This window comes from Athene noctua, chromosome 2 (genome assembly GCF_965140245.1).
Source record: "Athene noctua chromosome 2, bAthNoc1.hap1.1, whole genome shotgun sequence".
In the NCBI taxonomy this organism is placed as follows: Eukaryota; Metazoa; Chordata; class Aves; order Strigiformes; family Strigidae; genus Athene; species Athene noctua.
Genome location: NC_134038.1, coordinates 158,464,918 through 158,489,087, shown reverse-complemented (window position 1 = coordinate 158,489,087; position 24,170 = coordinate 158,464,918). Strand labels below are relative to the sequence as shown.

Here is a 24,170-nt window from a genome sequence, read left to right as displayed (position 1 = left end):
TCTATTTTTCAGAATATTGTGGGATTCAGCTGCTGTGGCATTGGCCAGCTGGCAGCTCCAAAAAGGCAGAAGGTAGACCCCAGACAAACTGGACTAAATTAGATGCTATGGTAATCTCAGTAGTCACATGTATAGCCAGCTCTGCTCTTCCAAAAATTAGCTGGAGTCATCTCCTCCCAGTAAATTTTCACTCCCACCCTCAGGTCATTCTTCATCTTTCAGCCCCTATCTCATACTTTATAGCTGACAGCTGCCCTTTCATTTGCTTATTGCACTATTTTCTGTAAAAAGACTTCGGTGATTACTAGTCTTCAGATCTTCTGTGGGCATTCAACAGCTCCAGAAGGTCAACTACTTTTTTTTTTTTTCCCCCTCACACTCTTCTAGCATGCACATCAGCCTGTAACAGGATGCGAGAGTCTCCTAGTTCCCTAATTACAAAGTTCTTTTCCTTTATGGTTTAAGACATCTCAGAAAATTGTTTCACATAAATCGTTGTACAGAATCTGGTGGAGAAAATAATCCCATTTGCTTTAGAGTTCTTTCCAAAGTATGCATCTATTGGCTCTGAAAAAAAGAAAAAAAGAGATTGTAAAGACATTTAATTTAGTTAGTGCCATCTTGAACAGAGTATTTGCACAAGTTTTATCTGACATTCAAAACCATGTGATAACACTATTTAAAAGTAATGGAATAAAATGAAAACTTAAATTTCAGTAATTAGAATGACCTTTTCCTCACTTATGTATTTCAATAAGGTGGCATGTCATAGTTATACAACTTTTCTCTCTACCACAGGAAGAGAGGAACTATTTCACCTGTACCGTGTAATATCTAGTACTAATTTATTTCAAATGCAGCTGCTTTAAAGGGTCAAAGAGGGAAACTGAACATGACAAGATCACCAAGGGCATCAATAAAACCTGCTGCTGGCCATATAAAGTGTAATGTTATAGATAGCAAAATTGGAGAGCTGTGAGCACCTTCCAGGCTTGTAAATCATAAAACAAAGTGTTAATCAGAAATTTGAAAGCCAAATGTATACCTGAAGTAGAAAGTGAGAGCATGTTATAATTTTTCTCCAAATATATTTGAAGGAAAAATCAGTATAGATCTCCCCTAAAATAACAGAAAGACAGAACTGACAAAAAATTGTCTTTACTAGGCCAAGGCACAAGTCTTTAAATTTGTTATTATTTTATTTAACATGGGCAACCTCTGCCCATGGCTCCAGATAGAAAACACTTCAAAAAATGTGAATATACACCCATGTGTTGATCAGAAACAGCTGTAAAAATATCCATTCTGGCCAGATGATTTTGATTGAGGGTGCAGATAATCTACATGCCATTCCCTGTAAGGACAGGAAAAGAAATTATGTCTAATTCAAAACTCACTCATTATCTGACAATTGAAAAATCCTCAGGTTTTATCTGACACTTGTTTAACTTCTGAAAGTGAAGGCAGTGGGAGAAAAAATCAGAACAAAACAACTCACAGCCTAACAAAGTTACTGCAATTAAAACTCTCATCTTTGGTCAGATGAATGATAATCTCTCCAAGAGACTGGGTACCTCCAAGTCTGCGGTCTGATTTGGAGAGGTTGTCAGACAGACAAGAGAAGTAACTTGTGCCCCTTGTTTTGGACTATCACTGGGATCAAGACAACCCTCTCCCTCAACAGTTAACCTAGTTTTCACTGCCATCAGTAATAATTTTAAGTTGCCCATGTCCTCTCCTGATCTGCAATGTCCACTTATGCCAGAAGCAGCAGAGGTTTCCTAAAGCCTGGAGAAAGTTTGCTTAGGTTGCTGGAGAACCTGAGAAGGCAAGGGATGTGAGAGTTTCTGGGTGTGAACTAGATAGGAATTTCATGGTATGTGCTACTGTGCCTGAAATAATGAACTCTAAAAGGAGAGTAGGACCATTTTCCCTAGCGAAGTGCTGCGTTAATGGTCCTTTCAACACTGGGGCTCAGAGCTGCCTTAGGTCTGCACGGCTTTCATCCTCTCAGAGAAGTCTGGACCTGTCTGTGCAGATAGGTTTTAAGCTGTACAGCTTTGTAGGACAAATTTATCTCAATTCAAAGGCTCAACACAAAAATCTTTGCACTACTAAACTCTGTTTTAATCCACAGCCTTAAGCAGACTTCATAGAGAATGTAAGTAAGTCAGTATTGCACCGCTGTTCTTTGCACAAGAAAAAGTCACCTGTTCTGCAGAAGTATAATCAAGACATGGTAAAATAAACATGTTCCACGAACAATATTTAGTAATGAATAAATGTGAAGGTAAGATAATCTCTTTTTTAAGTACTTTAAATAGAACTATAAAGTCATAGGCTAAATTATTCATGGTGAATACTTTGCTTAACTCCCACTATCACCAAAAAAAAAAAAAAAAAAAGGAAATAAATTATGGGAAGATGATTTAACATTTTACTGTTAAGCCAGAACTCTCGTTATTTAAATTACAGAACCAAAACGTGACTGATGTCTTATTTTTAAGTGTTTCTGCCCAGCAAATTTTAAAGCTATATATATACACTCTTTAAATAAGCCCTTTCTGATAGGTGCTGCAATGTATTCTCCATCTGCATATTTCAGGGAACAGTTAAAACACTATTAGTTGCCATGGAGAAGGAACTCTGTTCAAAAGATTGCTCGTGTCAGCTACATCCGTGCTGTAGATAACAACAAGCATTGTAGTTGCATCAGTGACTTCACATAAAACTTGCCATAGCAATATAGCTCTGACACCACAGCATGTCCCTGACTGTTTGCACAGTGTTGAGGTGTGCTGAGGAGGAAGACACGGGGAACCTGTCATCCAAAAACCATCACTGCTACTTGCTGGGTCTCAGATACTCACCAGTAATGAGCTACAAACATACAATTTGTATAGAATTTTGCAACACCTATGTTTTTCATGTGCCGTTTCATTTATGGTGAAACATATTTCAGGTCAATTTCAGACTAATGCAATTTCAAGCTGAAACATGGCAGTCAGTCACCAAAGGGTTTAGGCAGGATCTTGCCCCTTGTTGAAGGAAGGAGTTGTTTATTAGACAGTAAAATACAGGACAACTACTCTAACAAGTAGTCCTTCATATATCTAAGAAAATGAAAAAAAATTGTTTTAATTTAATCATTCAGATTGTTTTCTGTATCAGAAATAACAGAATGATTTTTGGAGGCAAAGATGGAAACTGTCTGGACCCTCACAAATCTTCAATGGGGACATTCCTATAACCGCAAAAATTTTTCACCAAGTCCCAGGAACAATCTAAATGTATCTGAAAAGGCATTTATGGTGAAAGATACTCCTGATTTTGTGTTGGAAACTCTCTGCTGGTGTGTTATTAGATGGAGGCTTTGAAATGGTTCTGTTGTATCTTTTTTTTTTTTCTTAAAATAGGGTGTCTTATTTCAATAATATGTTTTTAAAAAAATTTAGCAGTTTCAAGAACCGTATAGTGTAGTACAGTACTAGAGATAGCATTGTTTTTAAATGGCTTCCTGAATTTGATTCAGAGGTTTTCTACAGCACAGTCGATATCACTAATGGCTCCTTGTGTTGCAATTTGGTTGTTTATTCTGACATATTAGTAGCAGTGTTATGCCATTGACCGTGACAGTTACTGATCCTTAGATTTAGAGACCGTAATAAAACTCTATTTAATCTGCAGTACAGTGGCTAGTTCATAAACACTTCATTTAAATACAACAGGAATAAACTCACATCTTTACAACTTCCTTTTTAGAGAAGCCTGTTTTCTCTCCCATAAATGTACACCACTTCAGAGAAATGTCTCCTTTATGACTACATGAACTTACAAATCTATCTCAGTGATTCTCAGCTAATGAAATACCAGGGTTGTAGTCCACTTGCGAACAAAGCAGTTGAGTAAAGTTAGAGTCAACCTCCCACCAAAAGGTAATATTTTTATTTTATTCAGTCTGGTAACAAGATAACACATACTGTCACTGGTTTTGTTACTCCATCCTATTTTCTGCTTTCTTTAGAGTGTTCAGAATTTTAGCAGTCCTCCCTGCTTTTTGGAGAGATTTTCATCCACCACATTGTTACATGAAAATGCTTGCTGACCAACAAAATTGTCTCCTGACCCCTCTTACCAGTTGCAGGATCCAAACTGTGTAAAGGTTTCACTATACACAGTTCTTCAAAAATGTCCAGGGAGAAAAACATATTTGTCATCAATTTGTCAGAAAAAAATTGTTTAAAATACTCAAGCTAGAATGACACCCCCCCACACACACACACCCCCCCAATCTTTTTCTTTTTGAGTAATTTGAAAAGGATTTCTTGAGTTGTGTGTGATGAGACACCTCAGAAATACTGACACTAAGACATCTCCAGGGAAAACCACCATTACAATTACTAGTGTAATTCATCAAGCTGTCATATCTCTCTCAGACAAATTTGTGTTGATTTCAGTTTAGCGCTCTGAAAATACGCACTTTCTTCACTCAGTAAATACCTAACAAATGAAGACAGGAACAGTCTACTATTTATGCTTTGATTAGCTCAAAAATTAGATACTCGCTTTCCATTTTTTGTAGGTAACCTCCTGGGTTTCCCTCTAATTTAAACATAGACAAAAAGATGCATTTAAGAAGATAGTATCCAAATTTGAATTCTTGGCGTCACAGGATGAGAGTTGGGAGATTATAAAGGACATGCAAAAGCTAAGGAGCTCTCTGGTAACTCATCCCCTATTTATGAAAAGAGCATATGGAACATATGGGAAAGAGCAGCAGTGTGTCAGTGGCTAAGAGTGATCTGTGTCTAGAACTACAGAAGCCTGGTGACTGCGACAGCTTTGAGAAAAAGAGAGGGACGCAAACTTCAAATACAGCTTCTCAAACCATTTTATTTTCTTAGGCAAACCCAAACATTACTTATTTTTTAGCATTTAGTAAGACTGTTCTAACAGTTGAGCACTTTCCTTTTCCATTCCCCAGTGAGATAAAAAGAAGGAAAATGTCCAAAAGCTTTATAAGCCATAACAAATCTTGGAGCAGCAGTGCAGGATAAAGAACTGGCAACGTTCTCAGAAGACTGTAATGAATTTTGTTAAGATTGTTTATTGCCTAATTTTCTCTTTATCATTTTCCCCATTAAATCCTTTGAAGAAGCTTCTTGAGAGAGCGTAAAATGGCTACTATAAAATGTCAAGTGCAGACTGACTTAAAACTTGCCAAACTACGTCCTTCTTGGGATGTGGGCCTTGTTCTCCCAATAATGACTTAACCCGCACCGAAACGCCATGAATTAACCCCAAACACACCCTGACACTATTTAATACTGAAGGTTTATATAATATACAGGTGCTGCTATGTAAATATACTTCAATCCCTATACTAATTCTTATATACTACATTACAGTAATAGTAGTCTGAGCATTTATTGAGATGGGTTTTAGGTTTTTTCCCACTAAAGCATCCTGTTCCACTGCCAGGAAGGTTTCAGTATGATTCAAAGAGCAAGATTAAGACACAGACAAGGTCAAATGCCATATACTCAAACCAACTTTTATTATCAACAGTGAAGAATAGTAGTGATAGGACAGAATGTAAGAAAAAGGCTGGAATCAAGCAAGAGTCTGGAACAGCGTCACAAGAACAGTCACCACCATGGATTCAGTGCAGTCCCATTGGTCCTCAGGCTTCAGATCCCCAGCAGCAGGTGCACACCCTGGCACGTTTCCAGGGTCCTTTTACAGGACACGGTCCCGCCGGCAGGAAATCAGGTGCATGCACAGAAGTCTCACATGCTGTCCATGCACCTCAGGCCTTGTCTATCGTGTTGCCTTTGCATGACAGTGGGTGCAGCCTCATGGCAAGCAGCCGGCACAGCCCCTGGCAACAGGCAGCTGCAGCCTGTCCTGGCGGTGCCAGGCAGGCTGGAGGAAGCTCTGCTGCTCCAGCAACCTGCACAAGTTTCCTTGCAAGCTGCAGTGCCACCAGGCCTCGCATCTCTGCCGTGTCCCACCGGGTAAGCACACACACAAGCAAGCTTTGAGACAATCACTTGACATTCCAATCTCTCACACCATCCTGTGGCTCAAAGGTTGCTTCAGGATCCATGGTGGCTTTAAGAAAAGATAGTTGTTTAGAAGAGGCCAGAAAAAAGCATTTCGAATTAATAGTATAAAACATGAAACGTCATATGGCAAAAAAAAATTAACATTTTAAAACCACGTAGCGAATAAGACAAGAAAAGAACATTTGTTCATACAATTTTCAGAACTGAAGACTTTGGCAGGTACACTGCACAGACGTATTTAACATTGTCTGGTGATGGGACAGCTATAAATTGCATATTGGTCACAATGTGTTGAATTAATTGTATTAAACAGGGAATAATACATGGCAAAACCAACAAGGCCAAACCACACAACAATATTAACACTAACAACGGTTAACAATATTCCAACCATGTAATAAAGGTAACAATGTCAAATTAACAATATTTTAACCAAACATGTTTAAGCAATATGTGTCCCAGGCTGGGCTTAAGGACACGCTCCCAGCCCTTGGGAATCACTGGGAGAAGGCGGTTGTCTACATAAAGAAGTACAACTACAAAATTGGTTACATGGACACTTACGAGACAAACAAATACATATCACAAGGGAAAATACAGCAAGAGATAACAGAGTGACCGCCACAAAATTAAATATCAAAAGGGTATTCATCCTGGTTCTTGTTGTCAACTCGGAGTTGAAGATGGTGTCTGGCTCGCTGGAGTTGGGGTCTGCGTATGCAGCAGGAAAATGTGGACTTCCACGCCCCCAGTCCAGAGGTCACATGTGGTTTAGTCCTGGGTACTCTGTCTCACTTTCATGGGTAGCTTGCCGCCGTGCTTGTTCTCAATAAGGCAGTGGGCTGTTTTATTACCTCGTGGGGAAGATGGTGACCATTTGTTAGTAAAAGAGGTCAAATATAAGTGAGAAAAGAACACATGCATTTATACAATCTGTATGATAGACAGTGCCTTCCTACAAATGGCACGAATCTGTTTAACTCCATCAGGTGCAGTGATAGAGGCAAACTTCCCCCCAAGTCCACATTTTCCTATACAAGGCCCGGTGGTACCAATCAGGTGTAAGTCCTACTAAAGCAGCTGCTTTGCCCTGAGGCATTGCCTGTATTTTCCTTTGTAACTGTATACCAATCAGCTTGAAGGAATCAAGGGTCCCCTTATAAGTCATCTGTTTGGGGTCTACCAGCATCATCAAGACATCATGTGTGAACAAGCTGCCTTCTGCACACTTATCACCAATTGATCAACAGTCCCCTTAATTGTGAGGGGATCCCCCCTTTCCACGGGGCTCAAACCCCCTGCCCAGTAGGCTGCCTGCTGGGTTAAAGACCAAGGGGCAAGGTGATTTGCAGTTAAAATAGTTAAAAATACTCCCAATCCCCAATATGCCTCCACCTCCTTTTCACTCAACAAAATCTGATCCCCCCCAGATAATAATACTCTCCACATATACTCCATCTCTGGCTCCCTAGGGGTTTGGGCAAAGTCCTTTTTTAATTTTACCAATTTGGAGGCAGTATAGAGGACCTCCTTGATTGTAACTTGGGGGGAATGATCTTGCTTATCATCATAAATATACTCAGTCTTGACCAAGGGTTGAAATGAGGGTGGTTCTAATTTTTCTATTTTTCTTTCTCACTGCCTGCAAGTTGTCAAAGGGTAACTAATCTCCAATCTGAGGGATGTTTCCTTGTGGGCTGTACCCTCAAGGAGTTGCTCCTTAAGAGCAGTCTGCAGGCGTTTCACCTGATCTCTTTCTTCTTCAAGTTGTTCTTTTAAATCCACCACTTGTCCCTGAAGGAACCAGATAAGGTTTCAGACAATAATTTGGGATTCAGCAATGTGGCAACAGTCCCTAGCTTCTACCACGGTGGCCAGACTGACACCAAGAACAGCACAAACAATCCATTTTCCCTTTCCTGATCTTACTCTCTCATCCTTTTGCCAGGTGCTCATTTGATCAACCATGCTCTGCAAATTATATCAATTTCTGTGAGCCCAGTCTACCCTAGGCACAGAGAGCTGTGCATTATGCTTTTTAAAAAAAATTAAACAGCACTCCTCACCCCAAAGGAACAATGTTACTATCGTTCACCTTATAGAAAGCAGGGAAGTGGTCATCTCAGGAAGGCAGAACATGAATTTTAAACACAACACAAACCTGCACTCCTTAGAGTTCCTGAGAGATCTCACATATTTTGCGTTAAGATTCATGTTTTGATTCTCACCAAACAATACAGCAGTCTCATCTCAAGGCACCCTGTCCCTGATGCTAATTAAATGTCCCGATCCAATGTCGGGAAGGTTTTGATACGTTCCCAAGAGCGAGATTAAGCACAGACGAGGTCAAATGCCGTATACCCACGACAACTTTTATTATCAACAATGAAGAGTGATAGGGATAGGGCAGAATGGGAGGAAAAGGCAGAAATCAAGCGTCTGGAGTAGAGTCACAAGAATAGTCACCACCATGGATCCAGCGGCGCCCCGTCAGCCCCCGGCCTTCAGATCCCCAGCAGCAGGCGCACACCGTGCCGCCTTTCCAGGCTCCTTTTACAGGGCACGGTCCCGCCGGCGGGAAATCGGGCGCATGCGCACAAGCCTCATGCGCATGCGCACAAGCCTCACGCGCCGTCCACACGCCTTAGGGCCCTGCTGTCAGGCGGCCTTCGCGTGACTATGGGCGGGAAGCAGCGCCGCCCGGTGGCGGGCAGCCGGCGCAGCTCCTGGCGGCGGGCGGCCGCAGCCCCTGCTCTGGCGCCGGAGGAGGCGCGGCTGCTTCGGCGGCCGCCACAAGTTTCGCCGTCTCTCATCGGGAAAGCACACACACAAGAAAACTTTGAGATAATCACTTGACATTCCAGCCTCTCACATAAAGAAATACAGTTTTCCCAGTAGAGGGACTTTGTTCTGAGCCAAGAAGTTTTTTTCTTGTAGTTTGCAGTGCTGTTTCTTTCGTTCTCCTCAACTGAGCACAGCCCAGAGGCCCATCTATGTATGATTCACCTATGTGGAATAAAAAAGACTAGATAATGGACTGGGACACTATATTTTGCTGAAAGTTTCTCAAGTATCTCTGATGTTACTAATTATTATTAATGCTGCTCTCATGCTTCGGATATGGACAAACAGGACACTAATAAAACTTAATGTAGTGGTATCTCTGATCTGTCAGGCTTAGAACTAATCTGAATTACCCCGAGTCACGCAAACGGGTTTTATTTTGAGTGGCTTCTATGGCATACACCCTAAAATACATCTTAAAGGACCATTCTGGCTTTTGGACAATTCATTTTTATAGAAATTTAAGGAAGTTAATAATGCCAAAAAATGTCTTTGTCAGAGCACTCAAGAAGATGCGCTTCACTACTCTCAAATACTGCTGCGACCACTGAGGTCCTCCAAGCCCCTTAAACTAGGAGTTCTTTCCTGATGCGTTAGAATAAGGGATGAGAGGCAAGGAACTGCGTGCATCGATACTTGCCTCTTGCTTCAAATAAAGTCTTAGATCTCTGGCATGCAAATAAAGAATTGCAAGACAGTTTTAAATACTGTGGGGTTTTTTATGGAAAGTTCTGGAAAGTGATACAGCCAAAGAATATATGAAGGGGGACAGCTGAATATGGGTCTGGATAATCTTAAAATTATCCAACTTAATTTAAAAGTTTAAAAGACAAGCTGTGAAAATTCCAGACATCTATTAGAGGATTTAAAATTATAATCCTCACACAGTCATTTCTAATATCCTAGAATTCATGGTAAGATCTGATGAGTTTACGTTAATATCCCCCAACATCTCATTTAAGTAGTATAGAAAGAAATGGCAGTTGAAAGTCTCAGGTTTATTCCTCAAATGGATTTCACAGACTAGATGTAGGTAGATTTTTTTTTTTCTCTGTCCATCAGCTCTTCCAACCCTAACATGCATGCTTAAGTTCTTTAGAGGTACTTGTAATTCTCATTAACTTGCTGAATTAAAGTAATTGCTAAAGTAAGTAATAGGTTAAATTTAAATACAGTTTTTCTTATGCTGTTTTTGTAGTAAAAGTTTCTACTGTGGCCTTAACGTGTTAATTTAAAGAGGAATTCAGCAGAGGGTGTCTTGTACACATTAAAAAAGAAAAATAGAAAATGTTTACTTATAGCAGTCAACAGCTACAATAAGGTTTACGTTTGGCAAAGATCTGTAAAGAGCATTTTGAGGCCTTGACTCTAATGCACCCTACATTTTGGTGATTCAGATAATAACAGCTGTATTGTGCAAAAGAAACTGCTTTTCATTCATATCAAGTAAGGTTCTTAGTTTTAGTTACGAGACAATTTAGAAGAGAAATTTATTCCACATGAGATTACTATAAAAATTTTTTCCACCCATAGGAAATATCAAATGACGGTGAGGAAAAAAATCTAAGTTTTCTAGGGGTTTTTTTTTCCTACCAGAAACTTTAGCATCATGTCCACTTGAATATTTATCTGGATTAAGTCTTTTACTTTAGTCTTTTACAGCAATGAAATTCATGATGGCAATCAAATCTCTCAAAACTGATCATGTTTTGGAGAGTGAATGTATTAGGGCTAGAGAGTGAGCTGGTGAAAGCTGTAGGAGTCTCCCCTGCCCTAATGACCGTGCTGAAGGGTGTGCTGTCTGCAGGACTCTCCTTTGGGTGCGGAGAGCTGGTAAGGGGGTATAAGCAGTGGAAACCAAGCACCTGGAATGTGTGGAGGGGAGAGCAGAAAGGAAGAGTGTGGAGGCAGATCAGCGTCTATGGCTGAGCTGTATGGACACAGCTGGGTTCCTACCCAGTATCGCCTCCCCGTCATGGTTACCTCATCACTGTCGTTCTGTGGCTCTCTGGAGACTTAACTCCCATCTTGAAGGAAACACGAAAATCGCCGCAGTCCCATCAGCAGTGCAGAGCTGGAGAAGAAACTGGGGTGGTTCACAAAGGGCACTTCAGCAGAGCTAGTGGCGCTACGTGGGATGCCTCAATAAGGATATTGTTGACATCATTATCAGAGCTGGGAGGCTCTGCTAATCTTGCTTCCAGTGCCTGAGCCAGCGCAGGTCCCTCTGCTCAGGGCTGCTCTGGGCCTCATGGCCTCTAGTCAAGTTTTCATAACTTAGGTGGCTGACCTGCTTTCCTTTTTAGATCATTTTTTATAAACCATTTGTTGTTTGATCATTACATTTCATCTCTTGGATTCAGTTCTAAATAAGAAATTGATCACAGACATTTTTTCCTCTTTTTTAAGAGGGTAACTCATCCATAATTTCACGTTTTCTTCTGGTTGCAATATTACTAGCTTGCTGTAATACAGCCCTAGCCTATACATTCAGTAACAAAATGCAGTTACTGCATCCCTCCCCCTTGCAGCACTACTATAAAATAAACCATTTTCATGAATCGATGAAAGAAAGATTTCATGCATTGCTACTGTACCTCATCTGTGGTACAGTTCTTCTTATTGTTGTTCTTGCTTTGTTTTGCAAAACTGGTGTCCAAAAATAATATTGGTGATTTTCCTCAAATAGTTCTGTTATGACATGCATAACATAGAAAAACGAGGGCTTTTTTAAAATATCTTCAAGATAGTTGTCACTCTTCTTCAAAGTATTGCCTGCATCTATTCAGCTAAAGGCAAGCTAGGACCCTTGCATTCAGTAAATGCTACTCAATTATTTTCTCACTTGCCTGTATCTTTTTTTTTCTTTGGTGAAGTAATTCTTTTCCAATAAATTGCTGTCAGTTACAAAGCCGATCAACACAGTGTGCTAGGGTATAAAGTGTGGAAGCACTAGAAGAGATGTTTAAATAAGAATTGTGTTGGCACAGTAACCGCTATGTTTGCAGAATGGCTCTAAGTTTTAAAGAATTGCTCCTTTTCACCAAGATAGAGTTCTCTGCGGTTAAGGCTGCTTTTCAGCTTTACCCCAGGCCACACCAACAGCCAGAGACCTGAGACATTTCAGAGCAGTCTGTCTTCTTCAGCTTCCTCCACTTTGCTGTCAGCCCCCACAGCCCTGCTATGGAAAGGCACAGTTCCACACCACCCTGCACAAACACCCGCGGGCATTTCCACAGAGAGCAAAGGAGCCAACATGGCCATTTCACAAGGCACGCAGCCCTGCTGACTTCCCGTGCTAGAATGAGAAGGCAGTATTTTTAAGTGATGTTACAGCTTTATCTCAGCTGAAGCAAATGGCATTTTGCTCTGGCATATACTCTCAGGTGCTTTCCTTACCTTGAAAAAAAAGCCTCTTCAGCAGGTCTCCACGAAGTGCTTGCAAGCTTGGAGGACCCCACAGATTTCTATCCGTTAATGCATAGAGCATATTTTAACAGCTTAATAATGTTATCTTGACTTTGTAATAGTGTCCCCTCCAGGAACAAAGGAATGCCTGGCTGACAGCTAAGCTTGCATTGCATCTGGTACCTGGGTATTGCCTGCAGTGTGCCAAGTCCTTTCTACTGAGGAATGCCCTGAAACTAGGGCATTAAATTTATGAAGGACTTCTTTTGCTGGAATGAGTGCGATAAACTGCATCCTGTCTCCATACTGGAAAACAAATAAATGGGAGTTGCACTGCATTTGCACGTTTTTCTGAGAGGGTCAGAGAGGGACAGGGGGACAGGGAGGGAGAGTGGGACATGGTGAGCTTCACAGACACCCAGTTTGTGTTCAGACCTGGATATGTCCTCTTTCTTTCCCCCACCAGGAATCAGCTAGTAAGGTGTTTGTCATAGGGTTCAGACACTATCCTTTATTTCCAATGTGATTCCTTTACCAACAGCGCTGCTTATGCAGCTCTTTCTGCACCGATTTTGCAGCTTTTCAACAGTGTGCATGTCATTTACACACCAAATCCATTTCTATAACTATAGAGCTGGCTGTTTCCAGTCCTTCCTTAAAACTCACCTATGGCTGTTAGATTTTTTTTAATAATAATGTTTCCAGTCAGATTAAAAACCGAGTTAAACAGAAGCCAAATCATAATACAGTGGAGACATGTACAAAGTCTTGTGTACACAAGTTTCCCTGCATTTGTCTCCCAGTCCCCAGCCTGCCTGCCTTTGAGCTTCCCCACAGCTCCATGTGAGGACAGGGGGCTTAGGACTCCTCTTATTATTAAAAACTGTACTGCATTTCAATAATGCTACCATTACTTTCGCTTTTACAAAGTAAAAGAAACCTGTGGAGATTTCCTCATACGCACACTTGCTCTAGGCTTCTTGCCTAACTTTTATCTCCCTTCTCCTCCCACCATCATACTCTGACTCCCTTTATCACTCTCCCTGGTTCCCTCTGGCTACCACTGACATATAAATTTGCAGCAGGCAGCTTTTATCTCAACAGTTCTCGGGTCATTCTGCATCCTGTTCCTGCTGCTGGATTTAGAGCACTGCCTCTCTGCTGCTCTGGATCCAGTCCTTCTCCCCTCTGCTCACTCACATGTCAGGGCCTCACAGGCTCACAGCTCACTGTTGAGTCTGGGCACTCAGAGCTGTGGTCTGTAAAGCATGATAGAGCTCTCCAGGTCAGCTTTCTCCAGGCTTTTAGCATGAGCAAATTGTATGCCCTTCCTCCTTTCTTCCAGAGCTCACATGGAAATTGTTAGAAATGTCCATGCTTTGAAAAATAAGTATAATTAGTCTGTCTTTTTTTTTTTTTTTTCTGTGAGAATAAATCATCAGGGATGCCTTACTTCTGAATATCAATTTCTTGTTGTAAAGTTGGGTAAATGCCTCTGGAGGAGGAGAGAAAGGAGAAGAGCTGAAGGGACTGAGGAGCAAAGTAAAAGAAGCCATGAGAAACACAGATGTGGGGCACAAAACAGTAGTGGCAAAGCAACAACATCAATAAGCTAGAAAGATGTCTGGTGCCAGGTGCCTGTGAATCAAACAAGGATGTCCTGCTCCTGTGGTGCCAGATTGGAGGCATGTGCAGCTTGGGAATCTACTCAATCAGCTGTCAATGGAAAGTACCAGTTTTTCTTGGGTTTTGGGGTTGTTCTTACTGCCTGACCACAAGGTAAAGAAATATTTTTACCTCAGCTGTCTGCTCCTTCTTTATTACTCTGTCTTCTGCTCACTGACAAACTCAGATCTCCTGTCAGAGGGAACAGCAACTATCTCAGCTGAGCATGTGACAATTTGGCTTCACAGATCTTAAAGTGAGGGCATCAAGTTCTGCACTGGCTCATTTCCATCCTCTTGGACCTCCAGTCACAGGAGTTCAGTATCACGGACAAAGCTAGCGACACATTGTTCTCCCCCTCCATACACAAGGGAAAGCTGATGAACAGGACTCTGATCAGTGCTACCCTTATGGTGACTTTTGAGTCTAAGCAGCTGACAGAAAGTCCCTGGTCTAACCACCAACATCACTGCTTTGCTGTTTAACTGGTTTACCAACACATCAACCAGCCTTTTAAGGCAAACACACCAACTTGCCATAGATTTTCTAAGACAAAAGGACAGGGTCCTCCTACAATTTAAACATCTCCATCTAGCCTTCAACTTTTTTATCTGGGCTGCTGCCTGAATCAGACTTGTCCTGTTAGTAATGAACTGGAGGCAGGGAGAAAAGAAATTTTAAAATACTCATTCAAAATTTTTCTAGTTTTCAGATGGACTCATCCACAAAAATCACCATTATAAAAACTTTTTTTAAAAAATGCATATTGGGTATTTCTTGTGTCAGTATTCAGGACCTCTTGCAGAATTTGGTGCTGAGCATGCTGAGATACAGCTTTTTATATAACTATCCACAAAAACAGTTTCTGCAGATGTGTACCTAGCAACTTGTCAGCTACTGAAGAGCCAGACTGCTTTTACAGGTCCCCTATCACTGTTCCTTTTTTCCAGCTCTTCTGACTTACATCCACTCAGCAGCCCAGCAGTAACTCTAAGCAGGTTGCTTGTCAGTCAGAAATCTTGGACAACTCATCACTGTGCCTGTGAAATTAAACTCTGCTTTGCACAGACCATGAACTGGAACATGTTGTGGCTACATTAACAGATGCGCTGATAAATGTTATGGCCAATGAATTCAGCATATCCAGAATATTTCAGCCCCACTGTACATCTGTTGATGTGTCAGACTACATGTTCTCTGTGCATTTCAATGCTGTCAGACGTTTGAGTGTTGCAAAGCTCACTATTATATTTGAACTAGCAGCAACATTTAAAGTATTTCTTTTTCCCAGTTGTGGGGGGAGGATGCATGAGTGGACAGAGGAGTGATGATTTTTAGGGCAAAAGAATTGTTTGTTCTTTCCTCAGTTCTTTCAGAAGAATGGTTTGTTCTGTCCTCAAATCAAACTGCTTCAATCAGTAAGTAAGAGTCTGTGTATCAAGGAATGGAGGAAGCATATTGTATTTTAGAGGATCTAATACTTCAGTAAATTTCAATATAGAGTTCATGATGAACACTAAAATTTCCTAGCACAGAAATTCTCACATGTTCTTTGAGTACCTGAAGCTTCTCTGATAATGTAATTTTTCCAGACTTCTGTGAGCAGCTCTTCCAGTGTGAAACGGGTGTCTTGTCAACAACCATCTTCTCCTGCCAACCTCAGTCTATCAATCCGCATAACGCAGAGGCCTGAACCAATGCTTAAAATCCTAAAGAAAAGCTTTTCTTCTAAGTGCCTGAACACTGTGACATGAAAAGATATGAAAACAGCAGTGTTATTTCCATAAAATCCCAGACAGAAAAAAAATATGCAAAAAACCAATAGAGAGGAAGTGGTAGATGTAACCACGGTATAAAAGATATAACTGATGATAATACTTGGAATAAAACAGGAAAGAAGGAAACAACTGAAGTGTGAATAAAGAGGATGTGGAAAAACAGTGGTGACTAAGGAGGATGGGGAAAAAACACTGAATAGGAAACCATCAAAAATAGGTATCCTGTATCACATAATCAACATCAAATACTTGAACAGAAAGCTCTTGAGACATGTGATGCCAAACATGTAGTAAAACACCATAAGCTTTACTCCAGATAAGCCATCAAACTTTACTTAAAATCTGCTTTTCTTAAGCTGTTTCACCAAAAACCTCTGCACATTTTCTTTAATTTCTCAGGTCTTGGAGTTCTTCTAATATAAATTCTCCAGTGTCCTTTTCTTATTCATACCGCAAATGATTCAACACCTTAGGTCAGCAAAGATTTGGCTTCTCTGCTCTTACAGCTCCCTATATGTGTATTTTGTGATTAAAACTTACTTAACACATTAATCTTAAAGTCTGATAGAGGCTGATTTTTATATCGTTATTTTAATAAATTTTAGTATAAATATAGATAAGGTAAACAAAAAATTTAAAGACTCATACCAGGCAGATGGTAGAAGGGAACCGATTTCCTCCTCACATGTGTGCATGCTTCAGCATACTAAAGACTGCCGCTTCTTTATCAAATCAAATGCCATTTCTCATCTTCCAGTGAAATCTTACATGAATATTCTTCCATTCTGGAGATTTTACAGTTCATGCATTTCTGTATATATTAATTAAATATCTCATTTTCTAGTTGGGTCTCTGATTTAGATCTAATGTTTTGCCAGCTCATTCAGTATTACCCTTTTGATCGGAAAGAATAAATTCATTCCTTGAAGAAGAGACTATCTTAAATATTCATTTTTTAAAAAGAAAATCTTGTTTTAATTATCTAATTTTCTCCTCTTTGGTATCTCACCATAATTAATCCTTTATATCTTTTTACCCTCAGTGCATTGTTTTAGAAATTGAAAGGGCATTCATCTAAGAAAAAAATAAAATCTCAAATCAGCAGGAAGTGACAGGGAGTTGCAGCATTTCTGTTCTTGTCAAGAGACTTCAGCACTCCGAATGAAGTACCCGATTATTTTTAGGTTATGCTCAGTCTTCATACTGTGGTGTACCAACAAGAGGCATTTCTGTTTTGTGAATTTTATCTAGGCAGTCGGGGGATGGTTGGAAAAATCTTTGTATTTCCAGGGTTGTAGTTTTATTACCTCCCTATATAGTCTGCTACTGAACAACAGTTTCATTTGCCCTAATCTGCTACATGACCTTTTTTTGGTGAAATATCCGCAGTGAAAGCTTCTTGTATTTGCACAAAACCATGTGTTGCTGTAGGACAGCTGATCACAGGCCTGGTTTGGAGTCCTGGCAAAGACTTCTCTTGTGTTATCCTCTGAGACCTCATATCACTGCTGTTTTGCAGTGGTTCACAACTTGATCAGTATTTGACATAAAAATAGGGATTGTTTCCCAGTTTGATGCCCCCTACACGTTCATCTACTGTTTTCACTTCTCTACAACGGGGGCATGTTCCATACAATGGTCTAATCCAAACCTGGTTACAGCTGGTTACAACTTTGTTTTGCACAGGCTGTTTGGGTGCTTTTTAAGTCTTTTTGGAATATCCACATGATCAGCCAGCCTCCGTCCTGGTAAACTTGTTACAGAGGTGGCATATGTTCAATAGGATGGAGACAGACAGCGCTGGAGCCTGTCCTGGCAGGATTTGAAGGCAGTTGTGCAGTGCATTTGTAGTGTCAGATGGAATGATGTAGTGGAAAATAAGCCAGTCTGCTAGTCTGGGATTTGAAATCCAGAGTTTCAGAAACAGTTCAAAATAGCACAATGCCATCTGTCTTTGCACAAATGCAAAACCTGCAGTAGTAACAAGACAATGGCAGCAGTAGCCTTCTGACTGACCGCGGAAACATGCAGACTATTTGGTCCAAGCTGTGGAGGCACCTTAGCAGCTTTGTAACATCCTGCCATTCCAAGTATGTTCTACATTGTCAGTCTTGCAGATACATTTTACCTAAATTTAAGGATATTAAATAGTGATTTTTAATGAGTTCTGTAGAAAGAACATTTCATTTCTTGTTCTTTTCAACATACTGCATAGACAGAGATCCCTGGAGTTCAGTTTTTCTGACCCAAGACAGTAAATGCATAAAGCAAACTCCCGTCTGTCTCTTTATGAGCTATACTTACACATTATGGATACTCTTTTCCTGGCTCTTTTATCTTCATTTTATAGAGGAAACCTGATTTACATATAAGTCTGAGGAAACGTCAGGCTTGAAACAGTTCCTGGTTTACAGGAGCACGCTGCATCCTGAAGAGACCATTGAACCCAGACTGATGGACTTTGCAATAAGGATGTGGATTTCTGTATCTATTTAACAACATTCTTTGATTCAATTCTTCAAGAGTATACAACAATATTTCTTATTTCACAGTTGTTCTTCATGCTGAGATAATGTTTAGTAATTTCAACCCAATGCAAAATGCTCTCATGATGATGACAGGCTAAACACATCTGAACATTTTGCAAATAGCTAACCTTGCTCCAAACAGTATTGCTTTTGTCCTTGCATTTTGTTTCCCTTCAAATTTGGTCCCTAAATCAGGCTGATACTCTGTCAAAATCAAGTTGATTTATCAAAACCGTAAGAGTTTCAATTTTACCATTTCCTTTTTTTTCCCTTTTAACACCTGGCCCTAATGCAGGCTGTCTTGGCTCACAATTGAGCCAAAGAATGTTACAATTCAACTGGAGCCTTTAGAGTAATTTTCAAAGTTCAACTTGCGGAAACTAATGGGAATCCTTGACAATGCTGATGTTACGAAATAACCTGTGCATGTAAGAAATGTGCTTGCTTTGTTCCTGGCTGTCAAGTTGTGATGCTAGCAGTTCTGACACACTGAAAACAAATGGTACCTTGTTTCAGAGACACGTGACTATTATTCCAAAAGGAGCGTGCTGTGTTTTAATGATTACAGCAGTGCTGCTGTGAAACTCATCTGAATTATTTTATAATTGATTTAAAATCCATGCAGGCAATAAATACATGATGTTTGATGGGAAGAGCAGATAGAGAATTTTGTGGTAATAAAAAAAAAAAACCTTTAAGGAAAAAACAATTTGGTGAAGAACAGCAGAGTTCAGAAGTGAACCTAGCTAATGGCTAGTAGACTTTGGCGATGGTTACTTTCTACAGGAGAGTGCAGAATCACCTTCAGGTCACAGCTCTGGACCTGATTTTAATATTTAAATATTAAAATCCTTTTTTAAACAGAGCAGGAAAGCTGTCGTGTAAGTTGCTTGAGCAGTGTTGACCTTTGCAAACAGGTTTCATTCCTTGGATAGATAATTAGGGATATCTTTCCAACAGTAGGGATGAACTCCTCAAGACTCAGCATGCTGCTACAGGGCTCGAAACACCAGGAAGCAAGAGATTTACCTCTGATACACTGATGCTCACAGAGGCAAAGAACAGCAAAAGAAATCCAGTGTACTGTTTTATTTCAGCTCATGAGGGTTATTGTCAGGCAAATAAAACTAGAAAGTGTGTGTTTATAATGAGTGTTGCATTAGTCTGTTTCCTGTATCAAATAATGGCTGCTGGTTTCCTTTTTTCTCAAAAAATCTGTTCTCTGGCATAATAGTACCCCATGTGAGGGAAACACGTAGTGCTTTTGAAGACAAAATTACACTGATTGTCCTAAATTCAGTGATCTGCAGAACAGCAAACTGATCAGGTGCTGCAGTGAGACAAGAAGTGGCTTCCTAGCAGGTGACAAGCTGACTTTCCATTCTTACAGCAGACTTCTAGAAGTTAATTTTGGGGATTAATTATTGCCATTTGGATCATCATATCTCAGTAATTAAGATGTGAATTTCCTTCTCAGTTGGATCTGTCTTTGGTATTTGTGGTGTGCTGTCAGTGACTACTGACATTATTAACTGGGTAAAATATATCATAAACCTCATTATTTTTTGTATTTGCCTACATTAATAATTGCTATTTTCAATTATAGCTGATTAGATGATAGATAAAACATAGGGTTTCAGCCATGAGTCCTGATGAGTGCATGAACAGCTCAAACCAATTCAATATATATTTATATATACTGAAAGTAAGTTGTAAAGGCCACCGTTCTAGCAATGAGCCAAAAAATTTGAAAGCCATACAGTAGAATAATAGTAATCTGTAATTGGTTTACTTTGTTTCTAAAGGAACAAGTTATTTTTGACATTTAGGTGGTATCAGGAAAATCATATTTATTTCCTAAATTGAAGTGTGAACTCTAGAAGAGCCATGCGAGTACACAGCTCTCTCCAGACAACCACTGACCATGTGTTAAAAAGGGCATTGGCTGACGGTATCATTTAAATAAAATGTATAAAACCTGATGTTAGGGTTTCTATTCATAATCTTTGCATTCTGCTTTTTGGGGGGACTAGGAATAATTTTGCTCCTAAACCTGAAAAACAATAGCTCAAGCAGCTGCCCTAAGGCTGCCGTCATTTCGGAGGGTGACCTTCACCAAAGGCATCCCCAACAGAATGACTTCCAGGCTGGCAGTCCACCTTAAAACAGAGGAAAAATTGAAACTTTGGCAGGAATAACTATGTGGAACGAATGCCCTGAGATCTGTGATGTAAAATATATACAAAAGGCATTCCAGGTCCTTTTGCTGGCACTAAGCGCCTCTTTTCTGGAGGACAACCTCCTACATTTATGGCCTTGTCCTTGAACAATACAATAGCTTTTCCGTATGTAGTGTTCGTTTTCATATAGTCTTGCCTTCTGATATACAGGAGAGCAGGTATGTCAGCAAGAGTGATACAAGCTCTTTCTACAGTTATTCCATAACTATTTGCTTTTACTTAAGAGAGATTAGAAGAATCCTACATTTCCAGTTGACATGAAGGAATAGAAGCACACCCTGATCCCTCCTGCACTTGTATCAATGCACTGATTTATCACAGCCTCTGGGCCTTTTTGTGCAGGTCTTCTGGTGGTGGTTATCATCAGAGTGATGTGCCTCTTCTCCACACCCTCTCCTCATGACAAAGTACCTCTGAATGTATTTAGCCTCAAAATTAATCTAAGAAGTTAGGAACTGCCTTTCACCTCATTTTATAAATGTAAAACTGAGGCCAAAAGCAACTTGGGCCAAGCGCAGAGACTAGATAGCTTTCCCAAACTACAGAGCCAGTACGATAACCATTATGCAAACCTTCTTGTCCAGGTGTTTACTCCTGAAACAGATACTTTCCCCTGTTTTCTGAAATTTAAGTTACAATTCCTTCAGGGACTGACACACATACTCAGTAGAGTGTTTCAGATGTATCTTACATGTTGATAACTAGCTTAATCCTTAAAATTCAGAGCCATGTTTGAGAACAGGCTTGGAGAGATGGTAATATGAACTCCTAATCCCCTTCCATATTTTGCTGATGGGATCATTTGAAGATGTGAAACAAAGCACTGGAAACTCTCCAATTAAAATGTTTAAGCTAAACCACCATCCCATTATATATTATTTAGAATGCTTACATGTTGTAGGTCAGACAATTTTTTTCATAGGTTTTTTCCCTACTATCAGTTTAATGTCCTCAGTATGCCAAGAGGAACATCATTTGGCCATATATATCAGTATCCTCACACCCCCTCATCAACAAAATTAGCCTTCAATCTACAGCTTTCATTTTTGGAACAAGCATGTGCAGAAAAAAATAAATCAGAGACAATAGCTCAAAATTTCCATGAGAGCATAGTCGTTTCCCAGAAGGCTTCCAAAAGAAACCTCCCTGATTTTGAGTTTGTTATTTAGGATTGGCTCTCTTAACATCAACTCAGTTGTCATACTAAGATTGTATTTGCTAAGAGGATTTACTGCTGAACCAGTGCCAGTGTTTAAAATGATTGATGAGTTTTCTTTTTTAATGTATGGAACAATTACTGGAAGCATATGCCACATGTGATGCAAGAAGATGTTTTCCTTAGATAAAGTCTTCCAATGCCTTTTTTTGTCTTTTCCTCATCCCCAGACAATCTCCCCACATAGTGAAAACAAATATTGTGGTGTTCAGTTGCCGCATGACCCTCAAGTAAAAATTATTAATTGTCCATGGGGCTGCAGATCTCAGAAAATATGATTCCCAGAGAAGCCTAAAACACAGGAACACAAGAACACCCGAGCTTCATGATTGCCCTTTGGTAAGAACTTCACCCAGGTTGCAATAAACTTTGAATAAGCCTTGTTACACTACGAGAAAGATATCTTGCAAACAGATAGCACAGTGGTAAATATGGTAAAGGTATTTATCTCTAATATCATGAGATTGCTCCTGATTTCTCAGGTAGAGACTAGCTGAGACTGTCAACACAGCATCCTATGAAAAAGCTTAGTGTTTTAACTTTATGAGCTGAGGCAAAGCATCACTGTCCGTTGTCATCCAATGGAGTGAAACATAATGTTTCTGTCTTTTTCTTTCCCTCAACAGACAGTGGCTTAAGCTTAAGTCTCAACTGTGGTATTGCTATGTTAACACAAATTAGTGCAGCTCACTGTGTAGCTTTTCTGCTGTTAATTTTAACAGATTTTTTTTAATGGTTATTTTTTCTAACTTTCTGTACTCAGAAAAAAAATAACGACAATACTCTTGGAATTTCAGTCGGTGTTTTTATCTTATTAAGTAATAGCAAAATTGCTAAGTGAATATTCTTATCCCCATTTACAAGCGACTAGTTGAAATGACTACAGTCACTTGCAAGTCTTGCTATGAACGAATGGCTCATCTGGCAGTTGAAAAAAGGAGTTCCAGCTCTAGTAGACAGATGGCACTGTCTGCATTTGGTACCGGACGGAGCCAGAGGGAGCAACCTGGAGGCATCTTCAGTGGTGCACCCTTAAAAGTGAAGCCAATAGGGCCTTTGCCATTTGGCATCTGTTGAACTTGTGTCCAGATTCTCTGTGTCTAAAAGGGTGTGTTTGAGGAGCTTTTTTGTAAGGGGGTGGGGCTGTATTACTTCAATCTGTTCCTCTGCAGATGCCTTTCAATTATGTTTTCGTAAATAGTTCGGGGATCTCACCTCACGCATGGCACGTGGACCAGTAGAAAATTTGCACATATTTTCTTCAACTAAGTGAGCAAGAGAGTTGCTGTAATGATCTAGCTGAAGACAGGCATTGATGTTCCAGTAACGTGAAGGAAGTGCCAAAAATAATACTGAAAGCAAGGCCGTATTGCTCACGTTCAAATACTTGATGGAAAAGCTGAAAATGCTTCTGGAACAGAAATACATCAGGTGATGATAGGGTACTCATCATTTAATAATGACAGAAGTATTTAGAGAAATGAGTAAGCAGTTGTGGTGAGTCCCAAAAATAATTGCACTCCCTTCAATTAGAGCAACCATCAGTTTAAATATAGGTTTCAGAGGGAGTGAGAGGGAACCTAGATAAATAGCATCACAAAACTCTAATGCTGTGCTGAAGCAGGGTGTCACAGAATTGTGCAAATTGGAGCAAGAAGCATAAAATAACAGAATGTAATCCTGGGCCTAGACCTTTTAAAATAATTTGTTCATTCACTTCAGCTGAATAATGCTTAATTCCTTAAAGAAATAGAAAAGGGCTGATTAAAGCAGTTCCCCCTTCCAAATTGTGTTCTGCAGGATGGATTTATTAAAGACTGCTTTACTGAGAACAAATGCCGTTCCCTTTTTCACTGTAAGGTGAATGCTCTCCCTGTAAATTGCATACATGTCCAGATCTTTCTGTAGTTATTTATTATTCACAGTGTCTTTCAGACCATGAAATGGTGATATGCAGGACTGTCCATCAGCCTGAACAGTGATGGAGAGTGGCTACTGTAGCACATGCAGTTAGTTCCTATTCCCCATATCAGACTGCAACTTCATTGTGATAGGTAACATTTTCTTCAAGGGAATGGTCCTGATAGGATGTCAAAAAGAAAAATAATTAAATAATTGCAATTATAGCCACAAGATATATTCTTAATCTTTTATTTGGCATTTTCTTCTGATTAAAAGGAACTGTCATGTCCTCATATGATACAAGCATAAAGTCTTAAAAGTGTGGAACCTTGCTCTTTGACATACAAGCTATTCTTAAACATCCACTTCCATCCAGAGATTTCATCCTGTCTCTCCTCCCTCTTGCTGCCGTTCTTTATTTGCCTCAGCTTTGGACAGTTAGGCTTTTTAAAGCGCATACACCACATATTGAACATAATCAGGTTATGATTGTCTGTCCCTAGGCAACCACCATCTTCCAG

At 40.0% G+C, this 24,170-nt stretch overlaps 1 protein-coding gene and 1 long non-coding RNA gene across 2 annotated transcripts in view; one reads left to right on the top strand and one right to left on the bottom strand.

Moving 5' to 3' along the window:
• Positions 1-24,170, top strand: part of CNTNAP2 (contactin associated protein 2) — a 1,190,827-nt gene that overhangs the window by 1,115,784 nt on the left and 50,873 nt on the right. The gene's annotated exons all lie outside the window — the stretch shown is intronic.
• On the bottom strand, positions 6,575-11,028 carry LOC141958176 (uncharacterized). The gene is made up of 3 exons (XR_012633240.1): positions 10,896-11,028; positions 8,535-9,074; positions 6,575-6,922 (listed from the first exon to the last, which is right to left on the bottom strand). It is a non-coding gene; the product is annotated as an uncharacterized LOC141958176 (long non-coding RNA).